Here is a 17,991-nt window from a genome sequence, read left to right on the forward strand (position 1 = left end):
ATATATTTTTTTACACCATCAGAAAGTAGAGATTTCAACGAAGAAAAAGCCCACCGACGTTTTTAAAAAAGCAGATATTTTGACGTGAGAATTTTCGATTGAAAATTAGGGTGCTTTTTCGATATTAAGTAAAAATAAGGTGAAAAAATAAATATTTCAAATCAAAAAAATTACAGCGTGTTTGGGACATAAATAGGTAAGTTTTCACCAAATTTCGTGAAAAAAAAATTTGTAAAAGATAAAAATAAACCAAAAACTTGGTTATTTGAATTTTTCACATAAATTTTGAGGTTATGTAAAAAAAGTGTAAATACAAAAGTTGTAGATCTTTTTATTACCTACAACTTTGCCATAAGACTTGTAGTTTTTCCGGAAATCAAGATAAACCGTTTTTTACCCTTAAAAACTCACCCCCTTCCCCTTCCCGACCTAAGATAGCCCGTAAATTATTTTTCTTTTCATTTCTGTTATATTCTCTTCCTTTTCCAATGGGTTTCATTCTACTATAATTTTTTTTTTCACTTTCTACCATTTTTGAAGGCTTAAGCACTGGTCTAATATGTTCTGCGCATGCATTAAACATATTATTTATTTTTGTCCATATTCTGAACCTCAATCTCAATGGTTGCTCACGTGATCGAATGACGCAATACTTTACGTCAAATTTGCACTAGGAATTTGTGAAATAGAATCTGTTATTCAAGTTTGGACAAGCATTTTGGTTACACCCTGCATAAATATATGTATTCTTTAAATATTTAATCTAGGGTAAATCTAGACAAAACATTTTTACTAAGGAATTTCAAGGTAATTCAGTTGGTAAGACGGGGACAAAGAGAGAGAGAGAACATGTATGTGTGTGTGTGTGTGGATTAGAAAAGTCCAGTGTAATTCTACAATTCCTATCAGATAAGAATTCTTTAATATTACCAAACCTCCAAGCATCAAGTTTCACGCTCATTTTTCTCAATTTAGTCCCCATTCAAGCGAATTTATTCATTATTGATGTTTTAAAAAATTAATAACTCTCATACTAAATGGTCAATTATATTTTTTTATACGGAAAAAATAAAAAAAAAAATATTCTACGCATACAAAAATTTGTGCGTAAACGGCTTATGAGAAATATAACGAATCCCTATCTCCTACGTGTTAATTCTTCAAACATTGAAAATTAATTTCTAAAAAACGAAATGGTCAATCGATTTAAAATTTAAATATGTTATTCAGAACTGCTTTAACTATTGAACTAAAAATTTGCGTACGTGTCTTAAGCTTAAATTTTCTTCGAAGGAACTATCTTAATATTAATGATAATATATAGTATATTATCATTAAATTAAACTTGAAAATTAATATTCACATAGTAACATAACAAACATTTTGACTTTACAAACTATCAATTTGTAGTAAAACGGTAAATGAATTATTTTCGTTTAAAATAATGTTTATATAAAAAAGCGGTACAATAACTTTATCTTTTCCCACAACTTTTTGAAAATAACCGAAATCCTTCTGTTGAGACCCCAATGATCTCTGTTTGATGGATTATTACTGACCCTTTGTATTAATAACCAATTATTTCTTAAATATATATTTTTAATTTATTAACGATACATGTGGAAAAATGGTTGACAGCAACTGTCATAATTAAACAACGATAATTGAATTAGGAATATCACGGTGCACTACTACATTCTGAACATTCCCCCAGCCTTGAAGAATCTGGAAGACCTTCAATCAAGTAATATTCCTAAACATTTCAAATATGGAATATAAGTTTACAGCAGTGAACAACTAAGAGTAAAGTACATATTCGAATGAATTGAAACCTTTGACAATCGACACCTCAATAAATATACATATATGAGGAAAGGTACCTAATGTGTAAGACCATTAATTGCTACTATTCACTTCATTCACTCGCGTACCTTCAATAGGTAATGGACAAAGTTTAGCAAATGAGCGGTAATCCAGTAACTTTGTCGCCTGAAAGTATGGGGTAGTATGCGTCAAATCCGGTAGTTCTGATTTTTTGCAGACTTGTTTATGATGTTGGCCTAATGAATAATCCAAGTTTGTGACCTCGAGCGCCGAACGCAACTTTGTCAAAAATCGAAAAAACCGCGAAAAAATCGTTTTTTTTTCCAATTTTGGCGATTATAACCCTAAAGGACTAGTTTTTGAAAAAACTACAATATGATACTAGAACTGTCTCTGTAGACCCAATAGTTTCCGAGATTAAGCCTTTCAAACCTTATCATTTTTTTCGAACTTCGCAATTTTTTGCAATATTTTAGACGTCACTCCAACAACTCTAGCGGGATGAAGTTCCAATTACCTCCGACGGACTGTGCTAGTATTGCTCGTGTAAAGTCACGAATGCGACTCACCTGTAGTACGTTTTTAACCTTCCCTATTTTAATTTTTTTTTTCATTTTAGTTGTTGACTGGCCTGCTGCCCATAACGTGAGTGTCGTTTGAACTCAAAATCTACAGAATGTCTGATCCCAGTCCCAGCGTGGGTTTGTGTTTTATATGTAAGGAGACTTTAAGTGAAGGTCAAGTGCGCCTAGTGAAGGAAAGAGGTGTAAAAACCCTTCTTGCGTCGAGCATTTCCCTTTAAGAACATAGAAAATCAGCGTTTATTGAAGGGTGTAAATGAGATATATGTGCACAGTGCTTGTCAGATAAAATGCAACAATCCGAAGTTGATCAAAGCAGCTGTTAGCGGTGGAAAATCAACTATTACGCCATCAAGGGCCACGAGATCAGTCTCAGAGCAGTTCAATTTCAGAGAATACTGTTGTCTATGTGGAGACAAAATAACTGAAGAGTTCCTTGTGGCAGAAAGGAAGAAGAAGCCAGAAAAATGGAACAATGTCATTACTGAGGAAAAGTTGTCTCTCAGTGCAACAATTTTGAAAGCAGCTGAGAAACGTGGGCTCTTAAAATAAAAGAGCGTATATCTGAGAACACAGATTTGGTAGCCCTTGATGCCAGATATCACCGGTTTTGCCAAACAAAGCTGTACCAGGCACCACCAACAGGAAAGTCCAGGGGAAATCGTCGGCATCCCACAGTTGATGAGGCCATGGAAAAGATTTATTTATTTCTGGAAGAGAACAGTGAGGAGTGTCAGTTCTCTCTAGATGAACTCATGGACCAGATAGAAGGAGAACGACCTCAACTACGAACAGTCAAAAATCGCTTGTTTGCAAAGTATGGGGAGGACATTGTGATCGTTGAGAGACCCTTCAAACACACGACTGTTTGTTTTAAAAACACAGGTCACAAAATTCTCACCAGTACATGGTATGACAGTAGAAGTTCAGATCCTCAAGCAGAAAGACTACGCGTGGTGAAAGCAGCTGCTGAAGTCATACGAGAGGATATACGGTCGCAAGTGTACGACACAACACAATTCACACCATCCGACGACTTCTTCCAGAATGTAAATTCAGTTATCCCTGATTCTTTGAAACTGTTGCTCGAAGCAGTAATTTTAAAAGACAAACGAAGCTGCTTGGATTCCTATAGAAAGAAGTGCGTTTCTCTTGCACATTCAATAATATCGGCAGTCAGGCCTCGCTCGTTCATTAAAATGCTCATCAGTCTGCAGGCACTGGTGCGGGGCCTCTTGTGACAATATACCTGATGTTGCAATAGTAGAAAACCCAGAAGGCGACGATCTGTCCGATGTCGAAATGGAGGATGACTTGTGGGCACAAGACGTCGACGATTCATCACCATCCCCTAATGGGGATATGCCATTCCAATACGTCGATCCAGATACGGACGAACCTCAACCGGGACCTTCCAGGAGGGCTAAATTAATTTAATTTTTTGATTTTGAATATTACTCAATTTCCTAACAAATAAACTTATTAACTTTTGTTGTACTTATCTTTTTTAGTTCATTATGCGTAGCTTAGCTTAAACATCATCGTTCACACTTCTCATTTTCTTTTTTAACATCCCATCATAAAAGTACAGGGCTTCGATAGTATAATCAGGGTCAAAATTCGTTCCCAACGACAGAATTGCAAAAAATTGCGAAGTTCGAAAAAAATGATAAGCTTTGAATGGCTTAATCTCGGAAACTATTGGGTCTACAGAGACAGTTCTAGTATCATATTGTAGCAAATTTAGTCTACTTTAAAAACGTCCTAAGAAAGTTTTTTCAAAAACTAGTCCTTTAGGGTTATAATCGCCAAAATTTGAAAAAATTTCGATTTTTGACAAAGTTGCGTTCGGCGCTCGAGGTCACAAACTTGGATTATTCATTAGGCCAACATCATAAACAAGTCTGCAAAAAATCAGAACTACCGGATTTGACGCATGCTGTGATGTATAAAGTTACTGGACTATCACAACACTTTGTTGAGTTTTTACACTTGCCACTCGTATATTTCCATCAGGTCCCGGATGAATATTAACTATTCTGCCCAAGCTCCATTTTAAAGGTGGTAAGTTATCGTCTTTCAGGAGAACTAACTGCCCAGTAGACAAAGTGCTTTGATCAGACTTCCACTTGGTGCGAGTTTGAAGTTCAGCGATATATTCTCGGGACCATCGAGACCAGAAATGTTGATACAATTTTTGGATATATTGGAACCTTGAAAGTCTGTTATCTTGAATATCCTTGACGTCTGGGTCAGGAAGTGATGTAAGTCGTTTACCAATGAGGAAATGAGATGGGGTGAGGGCATCCAAATCACTTGGGTCACAGGACAAGGGAGTAATTGGTCTTGAGTTCAGGACTGCTTCAATTTGTGTTAATAAAGTGCAAAATTCTTCAAAAACCAAAGAAGCATTTGCCATTACTCTTTTCAAATGAAATTTGGAGGCTTTAACTCCCGCCTCCCATAACCCACCGAAATGTGGGGAATGGGCAGGTATGAACTGCCATATAATACCCTCATTTTCGAATACATTAATTAAATACTGTGTTTGTTTCTCAAGGAAACTAGCTAATTGTTCTAATTCTACATTTGCGCCTACAAAATTTCGCCCATTATCTGAAAAAACATATTGCGGTTTACCTTGTCGAGAAGCAAACCTTCGAAAAGTAGCAATGAATGCTTCCGTTCCAATTCTAGATGGATTGCCTTTGTTGAAAAGCATACAAATAGAGCTACGTAACATTTCGATAGCTTTGCTCCACGACCCGGTTTTGATTTAATCATAAATGGACCAGCATAATCGATTCCCGTTGTATCAAAAGGAGGCATTGGACGAACACGCAATTCTGGCAATATACCCATGATTGGTGATTTGCTGACAGGTTTTGCACGAAAACATTTAATGCATTTGTGGACTGTATTCCTTGCTAAATTTCGTCCTCCTAGTGGCCAATAATTCTCTCGAATCGATGATAATAGTAATTGAGGTCCTGCATGAGTTTAACATGTTCGAATGAAAATATCAGTACTGTCAATGGATGTTTTGCAGAAATAATCGCGGGATGCTCATTCTCGAATTTAAATTCAGACAACTGGAGTCTACCACCAACTCTAATTATACCTTCACTATCCAAAAAGGGAGCCAATCCAATCAAACATCCTGTAGATTTTAAACATTTGTTATTTTGCAAGTCTTTTATTTCTTGTGGAAAACATTGTTTTTGAGATATTTTAATCAATACCTTCATTGCCATATTTAACTCAATTACAGTTAAATGACCACCCTGACGATGTAATTTTGCCTTACAATTTGTCATAAATCGAAGAACATATGCAACAGTACGCTTCAACCTAGAAAGATTTGAAAACCTACTGAAATCAATATCTGGAATGTAAGTGCTCGTATGAAATGACATTTCAGATTTTTTTAGCTCAGGTAAATCTTGTACTACCCTAAAACCAGATTTTGGCCACAAGCTTTCATCTATTGAGAGCCAATCAGGCCCATGCCACCACATTTTACAATTAATCAAATCTTCAGAACTTAACCCTCGGGACAGAATATCAGCTGGGTTATTCTCAGATCGAATGTGACGCCATTGATTTAAATCAGTGAGAGACTGAATTTGTGATACACGATTGCTAATGAACGTTTGCAACAAGTTCGAAGAAGTAACTATCCAACTCAAAACAATCGAAGAATCACACCACAAATATACTTCATTAAATTTGAAAGTTGTAGATGTTTTCACCTTTTGTACAAGTTGTGCCAGAACCAATGCACCACAAAGCTCAAGTCGAGGAGTTGTCAATGTTTTCATTGGTGCTACTTTGGATTTGGCCATTAACAGAAAAGTTTTAATTTGTCCATCGTTTCTAATGTTACGTACATATAAACCATACGCATCATTTGAGGCATCAGAGAACCCATGGAGTTATAACCTGACTGCTTCCGCACAAATTACCTGCCTTGGAACCTTTAAATCATTCAACACCTTGTAATGAACCAGTATTGATGTCATGTTTTGTGTAAGGGTTTCGCTATTTATTTATTTAATTAGCTTAATTGGCAAGAGCAATTATTATCCGCGAGTCGAGCTGAACAGTCCGTTTGCCCCACTCTGACGAGTGCCGCGCGCATAATCCCACCAAGACTCCTAGTCAGTTAAGGGGGGATTGAGGAAATAAAACAACCGTGCCTGGACGAAAACAGGCAGTTCAGATTCAGATCCTGAACTCGAAGAGCTCCAGCTCCAGACCTGAGGACCACCCCGAGGACCTGAAACCGACCCAGAGACCGCCATCCGAACCGAAGGAGTTAGCCACCAGGAGCAGCGACCTGGAATAAGTAAGCAAATTGTATTTCCCGATTTTTACTTGTCCTGTATTGGCATATGTCCTGCCGAGTTTTGAACTCTATTTGAACTAAGTGCTGAACGGTACGGCGGCGGCGTTATCAGGCAGAGGTTGACTGTGCATAACATCGCCTTCGTTTTGAGGAACGTAGCTAGGGCACTGAAACCGCTGGTTGACTGTGCATAACATCGCCAGTGGAAGACGTTAGGTGCTGGCCAGACCGTGACTGATAGACCTAGGAAGTTGGCTGTGCATAACACCGCTTTCAGGAGACAACTGTCGTATACAGTACATGGTGCGGCAGCGGCGTTGTCTGGCGGCGGGTTGACTGTGCATAACATCGCCCTCGTTTTGAGGAACGTTGTTGGGTACCTTGACTGAAACTGCTGTTGACTGTGCCAGCGGAAGACGTTAAGTGCCAGCCGTACCGACGGATAGAGTTGGCTGTGCATAACACCGCTTCCAGGAGAAATCTGTCACCGGCCGCGCGTCCGAACGTGCACTCGAATAGACTTTGCCTCCCGTCAACCAAAATATTCCTGTACCTGATCACCGTTTGCTTATTTATGCCATTTGTGTACTGCTTGCTTCACTTTCTCCTTGGCTGGTATTAACTCCGCATAATTTTTCGTTGCTTTGCTAGAAACCGCCGACGATATTTATTTGTAGAATTAGAGTAGCCCGTAATTTATTTTTCTTCGTTTCAGAACCATTCGGAATCAGCATAGTTATTGATTATTTACTACTCTGATTTGCTAACTTGCTTTTCCTTTCTAGCACCGACCGCAACTAAAACCGATTATTGATTTATGGCGTACCGTTTTCTTAAAGCATTAGATTGTNGCAAGTCTTTTATTTCTTGTGGAAAACATTGTTTTTGAGATATTTTAATCAATACCTTCATTGCCATATTTAACTCAATTACAGTTAAATGACCACCCTGACGATGTAATTTTGCCTTACAATTTGTCATAAATCGAAGAACATATGCAACAGTACGCTTCAACCTAGAAAGATTTGAAAACCTACTGAAATCAATATCTGGAATGTAAGTCCTCGTATGAAATGACATTTCAGATTTTTTTAGCTCAGGTAAATCTTGTACTACCCTAAAACCAGATTTTGGCCACAAGCTTTCATCTATTGAGAGCCAATCAGGCCCATGCCACCACATTTTACAATTAATCAAATCTTCAGAACTTAACCCTCGGGACAGAATATCAGCTGGGTTATTCTCAGATCGAACATGACGCCATTGATTTAAATCAGTGAGAGACTGAATTTGTGATACACGATTGCTAATGAACGTTTGCAACAAGTTCGAAGAAGTAACTATCCAACTCAAAACAATCGAAGAATCACACCACAAATATACTTCATTAAATTTGAAAGTTGTAGATGTTTTCACCTTTTGTACAAGTTGTGCCAGAACCAATGCACCACAAAGCTCAAGTCGAGGAGTTGTCAATGTTTTCATTGGCGCTACTTTGGATTTGGCCATTAACAGAAAAGTTTTAATTTGTCCATCGTTTCTAATGTTACGTACATATAAACAGGATCCATACGCATCATTTGAGGCATCAGAGAACCCATGGAGTTCTAACCTGACTGCTTCCGCACAAATTACTTGCCTTGGAACCTTTAAATCATTCAACACCTGAAGTTCTGCTCTACACCGTCGCCATTTCCTTTCAATATCAGCTGGCAGTGAATCATCCCATGACAATTTTTCAGCCCATAATCGTTGAAGGATTATTTTTGCGGATATAATAACAGGACTCAACAAACCCAGTGGATCAAATATCCGAGAAATATCTGATAGTACCAAACGTTTTGTTATACGAAATGTAGACGAGACTTGTATCTTATACATTAAGACATCTTTACTAGACGACCAATACAAACCCAATGTTCTTATTTCATCCTTTCCTCCAAATTGCACATTTACTGACTGATTGCTTATTCCAGAAATCTTTTCAACAACATCAGGCTTATTTGAAATCCATTTACGGAGCTCAAAGCAACCAGAACGTAATATCTCATCTACTTTCTGACAAACATTCACCACTTCTTCTATTGATTGACCACCGGTCAGTAGATCATCAACATAAAAATCACGAAGGATAATATTTGAGGCCTTTGAAAACTTATCCAGATTGTCATAACCTAGCTGTTTTAAGCACCTAACTGCTAAAAATGCGGCAGAAGCAGTTCCATATGTTACAGTATTCAATGTATACGTATGCCATTCCTCATTTGAATTTGGTCTCCACAAGATTTTTTGAAGAGACCGTTGAGATGGATGAACTTCGACCATTCGATACATTTTTGTAATGTCAGTACGTACTATGATATTGTGCTGCCGAAATCTTAACACAATAGGCAATAGATCCTCCTGAATTTTGGGACCTACATATTGAAGGTCATTTAATGAAATTCCTGTGTCAGTTGGGGCTGACCCATTAAAAACAACTCGCAGTTTTGTGGTCGAACTATTCTCATTCAACACCCCATGGTGAGGAAAGTAATATGAAACCGTATCATTTGAAGAATCAAAATCTAACTTTGACATATGTCCCATAACTTCATACTCTTTCATAAATGCCAGATACATTTCTTTTAAAGTAGGATTTTTTTCTAGCTTTCTTTCCAGTGCAAATAATCTAGACAATGCATACCGTTTTGAATCTCCTAATCTTTCAATAGAGTCTTTAAATGGAATTTTTACTGAAAACCTACCAGAACTATTACGTGTAGTTGAACTTTTGAAAATTTCTTCACAGAGTTTGTCATCTCCTGAAAGAATTGGATCGCCAGAAGAGGGTTCCTCCAATTCTCAGAATTTTGCCAACTGTTCCTGAATATTCACATTTAAATTACACCGTAGCCTAGAATCTTGATTAACACACATTTTACCAGAAACAACCCATCCACACCGGGTCTTCTGAAGAATTGGCATGTTTTTTCCCAATTGAACTTGCCCAATGCATAACAATTCATAGAATAAGGGAGCACCAATTAACATATCAATGGAATTAGGCTTATAGAAAGTAGGATCTGCTAGTTTCAAATGTTGTGGAATCTTTAGGTTAGAAATGTTGACATATTGACTTGGAATGTTCTCACTAATTCTCGGAGCAACTAAACATGAGATTGATTTCTCAAAGGCATTATGGAGTGATTGAAGTGTTACTTCACACTTGAATTGGATCTCTGACACCACCTGACTCACACCCACAATTGATACTTTACAATCTCTTTTATTTATTCCTAATTTATTACAGCACTCATCAGTGATCAAATTAGACTGTGATCCGGAATCTAATAAAATACGACAAGCATGAGGATACCCTTTAGAATCCAGAATCTGAACAATTGCTGTCGATAACAATACCTCACACATTTGATTACATTCTGATGAAGCCATTACCACAGAAGAACTTTGAGTTGAACTAAGGATAGGCGTTGTCAACTCCATCCCACTTGCCTCCTGAGACTGCCCATTGGATCCCTCTGCAACCAAGGGTTTCTTGTTATAGTGCAACAACGTGTGGTGTCGTGCTTTACATTTTTTACACCCTACAGAATTACTTGCTTGTTCAAATCTATTTTAAACACTAAGGTTAAGAAAATCAGCACAATTATTTATGTAGTGATTGTCTTTGCAATAACTACATGATTGATTGTTTGCTACAAAAGCCTGTGATTTAGAAGTGACTCTATGTTTAGTTTGTTTATTACCTTCCAATGACTAACAATTCAGCTATATTTTTAAGGAAAACTTTAAATTCTTCTAAAGTTGGGAGCTTATCCCTAGCTTTAGTTTTTTCCCATTCGCGATAAGTAACCGGATCAAATTTACTGGTTACCAGAAAAATAATCATGACATCCCACGTTTCAGTACTTTGACCTAATGTATTTAAAGATCTTAAATGTTTAACCATAGAATCTGATAATTTCCGTAATTCTATTGCAGATTCCCGAGTTAATGTAGGTAATGAAAATAATAACTTTATATGATTATTAATTAAGTAACTTGTGTTATTATAACGCTCACACAACAAATCCCATGCCGTTTTATAGTTCGCTGCAGAAAATTCCAGTGAGTGAATTGCCTCTTTTGCATCTCCCTCCAATGCACCTCTTAAAAAATGAAATTTTTCAATTTCAGCGATAGATTTATTATTATGAATAAGAGACACATACGTATCACGAAATTCTAACCAATGCTCATATTGACCTTTATATTTTGGAACTGGTGCTGTTTGCATAGTTACAGAATTTACAGCACCAGGTTCTACCATATTGCTGCCATTATGACTAACCACTTCCTCTTTTTTACATTCAGATAGCAATCTTTTACATTGAGTTATCGCTTTGTAATATGCAGTTTCAAATAATTCGCGTTCTTTTAATTGTTCATCAAAATTCTCATGACTTACCTCAATTAAGGTCTGTACCTCATTAAACTCTAACCAAACAGTATTTAATTTGTATAAACGCGATTCCAATTCGATTAAAGTATTTACATCAACAACATTAGCTTGACTTGTAGATAATTGTTGAACAATACCTTCCAAATAATTTTTAAAAAGAGTAAGGCGTGATTTAATAGAACCTATCTTTCTAACCAACATTTTTAAATCTTCCGTCATTTTGATAAGACTAAACAATAACCAGTTGAGATAATAAAGTATTAATTTAAATAGTTTACCAACTTTTTCAACTAACACAAATCAACCAGCCTGTTACTACTACTATCCTATAATCTGCCACAATATATCCAAAGGTCTGCCGACGTCGCTGCTACTGTCCAACTTCTCCAATTCGTTTTCCTGCGATGCCACTCCGAATATTACTACACTTATTCGTCTCAATATAAGGGCCAAATGTTTACCAAACCACGCTAATCACAAATCCTGCTCGATTGGACCAAATGTTGAGACCCCAATGATCTCTGTTTGATGGATTATTACTGACCCTTTGTATAAATAACCAATTATTTCTTAAATATATTTCTAATTTATTGACGATACATGTGGAAAAAATTGTTGAAAACAACATCATAATTAAACAACGATAATTGAATTAGGAATATCACGGTGCACTACTACATTCTGAACACCTTCATAACTGCATCATTAATTAAATTAATGATTTAACTTGTTCTATTTTGTCATTTTACCCATACGACATAGATGTGAGAGAAAAGTGTCTGAAGTTGAAATAAAAACTAAATATCGGGAATTATTATTTTTGCTCCACTTTTAGTCCAATACACAGCGATCTTAAAGTTTTTCTTATGTCATGTTTGAGAAAAAAAAATCAGCAATGAAAAAATATTCTACATCTCTTCCTTTTCCTAACAATTCTTTAAGTAAACGCAACAAATATTTAACTTATACTTTGTAACTAATATTCCATCCGACGGCATTTCTTCTCCATACTTATAGTGTATTTTTTATAAAAAAATATATGTAATTGTCTTTAAATGACACACTCCTATAACTAAGGTATATATGAGGGGTCGAATTTACCATTCAGTAACAATCTGACAACAATTCAATTCTCCCGTTTTCTCTTTGAATATAAAATTTAACATTGATCAGACAACTCGTATATAAGTTACAAGAGTTGTGCTATTAAAAAAAACATCCGGTAGATGTACAAATATGCACATATCTGTCGCCTGGATTTTGTATACGTGGCTAGTGCTTTTACGTTAGCTGGCGTCAGCGACACAGCTATTTATTTCAAACCGTTAGCGAAATATAAGGTATCTTGTGTTAATGCGCACGTTTTTTTTTTCAGTCAAGAGACCTGAGCGGAGCTGTGTTTGAATTTCCCGTCTTAAGATTTTGAAATTTCACACTAATAGCTGAAATATTTTTAGCATTGATATATTAACCGCAATGTTCTCGTATTTAAATGCTGCGGTGGTCTAGAGGTAACGGACTCGCTTTGGAATTCAAAGGTTCGGGGTTCGAATCTGATAGAGATTTTTTAAATTTAAATGACATTTGCAAACAACTTTAAATTTACTACCAACCCCAACTCTCATCTCCCCCTCCCTCCGATCTCTAATGCGCAAGCGTTTTTAAATATTTTTCTAGATTTTTTAATTTACCGCCAATTTTATTGCCGCGCTGTAATTGGTCGAGCAAGATTGAATTTTAAATTTACCGTCAACTCCACCTCTCTCCTCTCACCCTCCCTCGGATCTCTATTGCACAAGCGTTTGTGACGGTAGTTCCAAAATTTTGGGTGGCTATAGTGGAAAGGGGACGGATAATATCCACAATAGGGGTTGGCAGCTAGCTTCAGTGGAGATGGGCTGGGTAAAAAGCATAAAATCAAAAAAGTTTTAAGGCGCCACCCGTTTTTGCAACCCCGGATGTTACTTCTACCCTATAAGATGGTGGATTTTATTCGCCACAGTGCCTTCGTTGTTACCATACAAAAAACGGGAAAAAGGCAGGTCCACTAAAAATGATACCAAATACTTCTGACCTAGGTGTATATTACTATAAAATATTTCAATTGTCAGGGAATGACAAGTGATCGGTTAACTTCCTGCGCCAGTGGAACGCAACTGGTGCCTAGCGGGTAAATGCCACTGTTCACTGGCAGATGACTGACCGCCGAGTCAACCGTGTTTTGTGGCCGATGGCCGAGTAGGTTAAATGCGAGAATGATATTAAATCTACTATTTGTTGTTCTATGGTTGACTGTCAAAAGCGTCTTTGGGTTATGTTATATTGCATAATGCAAAATACCCAACAAAACCAGATAAAAATATTATAGAGTATACAATGAAATATCGGGTAAATAACCATCCGAATGGTACCTTTACTACAGCGCTGTACTACAGGCTTACACAGGTAACCCCCACGATTTGTTGAATATAATATATAACAACCCATATAAGTAATGACATCTGAAAGGTTACTTATAATCTAAGTTGCTTTAGGAATGCCTTGTCGGGTTGTACATAACTCAAAAGAAGTGTGGCACCCTAAGCCAATTTATACCACAAGAGTGAGTAAAGTAGGTACCTTTGTTGTAGGTCGGCCTTAAAAGTGAAATATTAGAAATTATCTTTTATGGGCACTTAGATCCAACTATCTCTGTTGCAAAAAATACCAAAACTCTAATTTTGCCCAATAATTAACCTTTAAAAATCCGCAAAATTTGCGCGAGGCCCAAGCATGGCAAGGAATATATAAAAAAGTTTTTTTTTTTATTTCAAAAATATCTTTAGCTTAGTACTTTAGGGGAATTTTTCCTTTGGCTAACCTGCTAACCTTGCCTTGACACAGAGCATAGAAAATTACAGAAAGTATATAAATCATGACAATGGTTCAGGTTAACAGTATTTTGAACCCTCACCTCTAACAACCTAAAATGAAACTGTTACACGTTTTTAAATATTCTAGATTTTTTAATTTACAGCCAATTTTATTACCGCGTAATATATCGAGTTACAGTTTATGCTAGCGTGGCAGTATTAAAGGAAATAGACTATCAAGTTACAATTTTTACTAACACTGCAAATTTTTTGAAGAAGCCGCATGGTTAGAGCAGATTTACTTGCTAAGTAATGTTTTTCCACTAATATCTAATGTCAACATTCAAATACAGTGTGGATTAAGTCCATCTAGATCCTTCAGATCCGCAATAATTATAAGGAATGGTAATGGCAATAAATTATCATTTTCTACCTATGAATGGCAAACTCTCTTGGAGCTACTGGAACGTTTGAAAACAGATTTCTTCCAACCACCCCTGCAAGGCTGGCCTGGTGAGTATAAACCTGTGACTCATCGTTGTGGAGATTACACGACAGTTACCCAAGTAGTCTATGAAAATATGAAAATTAAGTAACATGTCTTTTATTTTTGATAACCTGGGTAACTTCCTGCATTCCAATAAGCTAATAACAACTTACACTAGTCAAGTTGCAATTTTTACTAACACTGCAATTATAAAGGAAATAATATATCAGGTTACAGCTTATGCTAAAAACAGGTCTGAACCAGTAGAAAACAGGTCTGAACCGGTAAAAAACAGGTCTGAAGCAGTAAAGAACAGGTCTGAATTAGTAGAAAACAGGTCAGAACCAGTAGAAAACAGGCCTGTAGCAGTAAAACTTTATTTTATAGTTAGAAATATGTTAACAAAACCTTTCATAGTAAATACGCGATCGATGATTATTATCTAAAATATTATAGTAAATGACACATCGTTAATTGTTTTCTGAAAGTGAGCTCTATCACTGGTCAAATCCATCCAATTTGATTTTCCTGCTTTTTCAAACCAGCCATCAGGGTCCATAAGTATACACGGTGATTCAGTCATAATGTCATTAATTTTAACCACGTTTTTGTAAGGCTTAATAAAGACAGAAAATTGGAAAAAAAATTTTTTTACTTGACTTTTAAAAATGAAGGAAATCAACCTATAACTCCCGCTAAGAGGGCGGCCCTGCCAGATGCCCGGATGCTTGGAAAATTTTGTAACGTAATGTCAAGAACAAATCGTCAGCTGAAGCGAACAGCGGTGCCAAGTTCACATCATAATCTGTGGTTCACATTTACTTAATCCGCTTTAGTGTACGGATACATATGTACGAAACCAATAAAATGCAAGTAAATAAAGTATCATGCTTCATTTTATTAAATAAATAATTTTAATAATTGTATAAACTTAGTGCAAAATGTTTTAACAAGCCTAACTTCTCGAAGTCAACTTTCGTTAAAAGAAAATAAATAAAGCAGAGGTATGTAGGCACACCGTATTTTATCAAATAAAAAAAGTCGGCACACTAAATACCCGAATATACAAAATACACTACACACGGTTACAAAACCATTACCTAACAATTTAAAGCATTTATTCAAATCTACCATATCTCCCGCATTTTTCCCGCAAAGGAGTTAATATAACACATTTTCAAAAAGTTCAAGCATTAGAAGCAGCTGATTACCCCAATCGTCTTGAATTTTGCAATTGGTTCCTAAGTGCAGCAGAACTTTATTAACAAAGTGCTCTGGACGGATGATGCTGTTTTACTCGTGCTGGCATTTTAAACAGGTAAAAAACATAAGTATTGCTTTCTCAAAAACAATAAGTGCCTACACACCGCATAATTATAAAAAATAATTTATAGCATTTTAAATTATTATTGGCTGACGTGAGCAAACCGTTTATTTATTGTCTTTATATGAGCGAAAATATATAAATATGGCAACAGTGCATCTAGGGCGCCTTGTTCATATCGTAGCCGGCTGATATCAGCTGGTCTGTAACAGCCTGAAAAGGGGGTTAGGTAATGATTTGAAAATATTTTTTTCAGCTTAAATATGCATTTAAATTTTTTTTAATCACGCCATCGTATTATACTCATTTTTCTCTATCTGCTCTTAAAATTAATGACATTATGACTGAACAACCCTGTATAAGTTTTATTATTATCCAAGTTAAACACAACCCGCTTTTGATCACTCATTGTATCAGAAGAAATGCTAAAAAATCATCAACAACCCTACTACTAATAATAGATCCGTACATAAATAATACTTCTAGTCGGTACGAACGGTTATCAACCTATACCGAGCAGACGTCAGCCGCTGTGACGTAGCCGGCCGAAAGCTATGCCGATCCTGCTCCAGTCGCCATCTTGAATTGTGGAGCAGAATCGGCACAACTATTCTACTACTGTGAATAACATTGCCCTCGTTTTGACAAACGTTGTTTGGGCACATTAACTGAAACCGCTGGCTGGCTATGAATAACACCGCCAGTGTAAGATGTTAGGTGCTGGCCGTACCGTGACGAATAGACCCAGGAAGTTGAGTGTGAATAATACCGTGCACCTCGAATAGATTTTGCCTCCTGTCAACCAAACTATTCCTTTTTCCCCTTGGCTGGTATTAACTCCCCTTAATTTCTGTTGCTTTGCTAGAAACCGTTGATTAAATTTGAGTAGATTTAGAATAACACCTAATTACTATTTTCATTTTCAAAGACGTTAGGGAACAGGTATATACGTTGGTTATTAACTACTCTGATTTGTTAAATATTTTATTTCCAGCACGGACCGAAATTAAAACTGACTACTTGTTTATCACTTACCGATTTTTGATTATTAGATTGTTTATTAGTAAATAAACCTAATTTATATTATTGGATTTATTTTCAGCACCGAATAAACCTAGTAGCATATTAATTTCATTGTAAATTAGCGTCTGTAAGTCCGTAATAAATAAATTGCTCTAACCATGTTTATTTCTAGAACCGTTGGGGATTATTTTAATATTTAATAATTTCATAATAATAATAGTAAATAGAACTGACTTTATTTTTTATTGTTTCAATTTCTGTAGGCCTTAGTAATAGAAATAAATCTAGTAAATATATTTCCAGTTGTATTAATTTTAAATACGGATAAGATTGATAAAACTCCGATCAGTAAAAAGTCTTTCTATCTCTTTGCGATATACACTGATAAAGGAATTTGCACTACAGAAAACTACTTTTGGGTATTGTTACAATAAAGGAAATATAACAGACTCCTGGACTTAAACTTTCTTCACTATAGCTGCCCGAGTACTTACTCTAAACCGAGGTTAAGGTTCACGTGGAGTTTCCCCCACGTAAAAGATAGGGAAACTGGCGCCCGAGACTAACCGTACAAAAAGAGTATAATCCGGAGTACATTCCTGTGACGTCACTCACCGCCACCGGCTACCGAACACCACTGCCGACAAAATAGTAGTCAAGGCGCCCGAGCATATTGTAAATTATAATTCAAATTGCAAGTTAACAATCCGTTTAGAGTTGGTAGACCACCGGGGGCGTCAGGTACGTCACAAAATTGGCGCCCGAGCAGGGACCGTTATTTTCATTTATGTAAATACCGTTTAAATACTGTAATTTTCTTTTACTTAACTGTATAGAGACCGTTATTTTCTGTTGCCTAAATACTATTTGGGTACTGTTATTTTCTTTTGTTTAAATACTGTTTAGGGACCGTTATTTACTTTTGTGTAAATATAAATAAAAGCAATCACTTGCTTTTGTTACATAATCCAAGACCATTATTTTCCGTTAACGTTTAATTTAGAAAATTTGTTTCTAATTGTTGAAAGGCCTGTTATTGTTTATAAATTGAAAGACAAAAGTAAATATTTTCGAACCACGTTGATTCCGGTTAGATCATTTTCGCTAT

The sequence above is a fragment of the Anoplophora glabripennis genome, unplaced genomic scaffold, assembly GCF_000390285.2.
Source record: "Anoplophora glabripennis isolate ALB-LARVAE unplaced genomic scaffold, Agla_2.0 scaffold871, whole genome shotgun sequence".
Taxonomy (NCBI): domain Eukaryota; kingdom Metazoa; phylum Arthropoda; class Insecta; order Coleoptera; family Cerambycidae; genus Anoplophora; species Anoplophora glabripennis.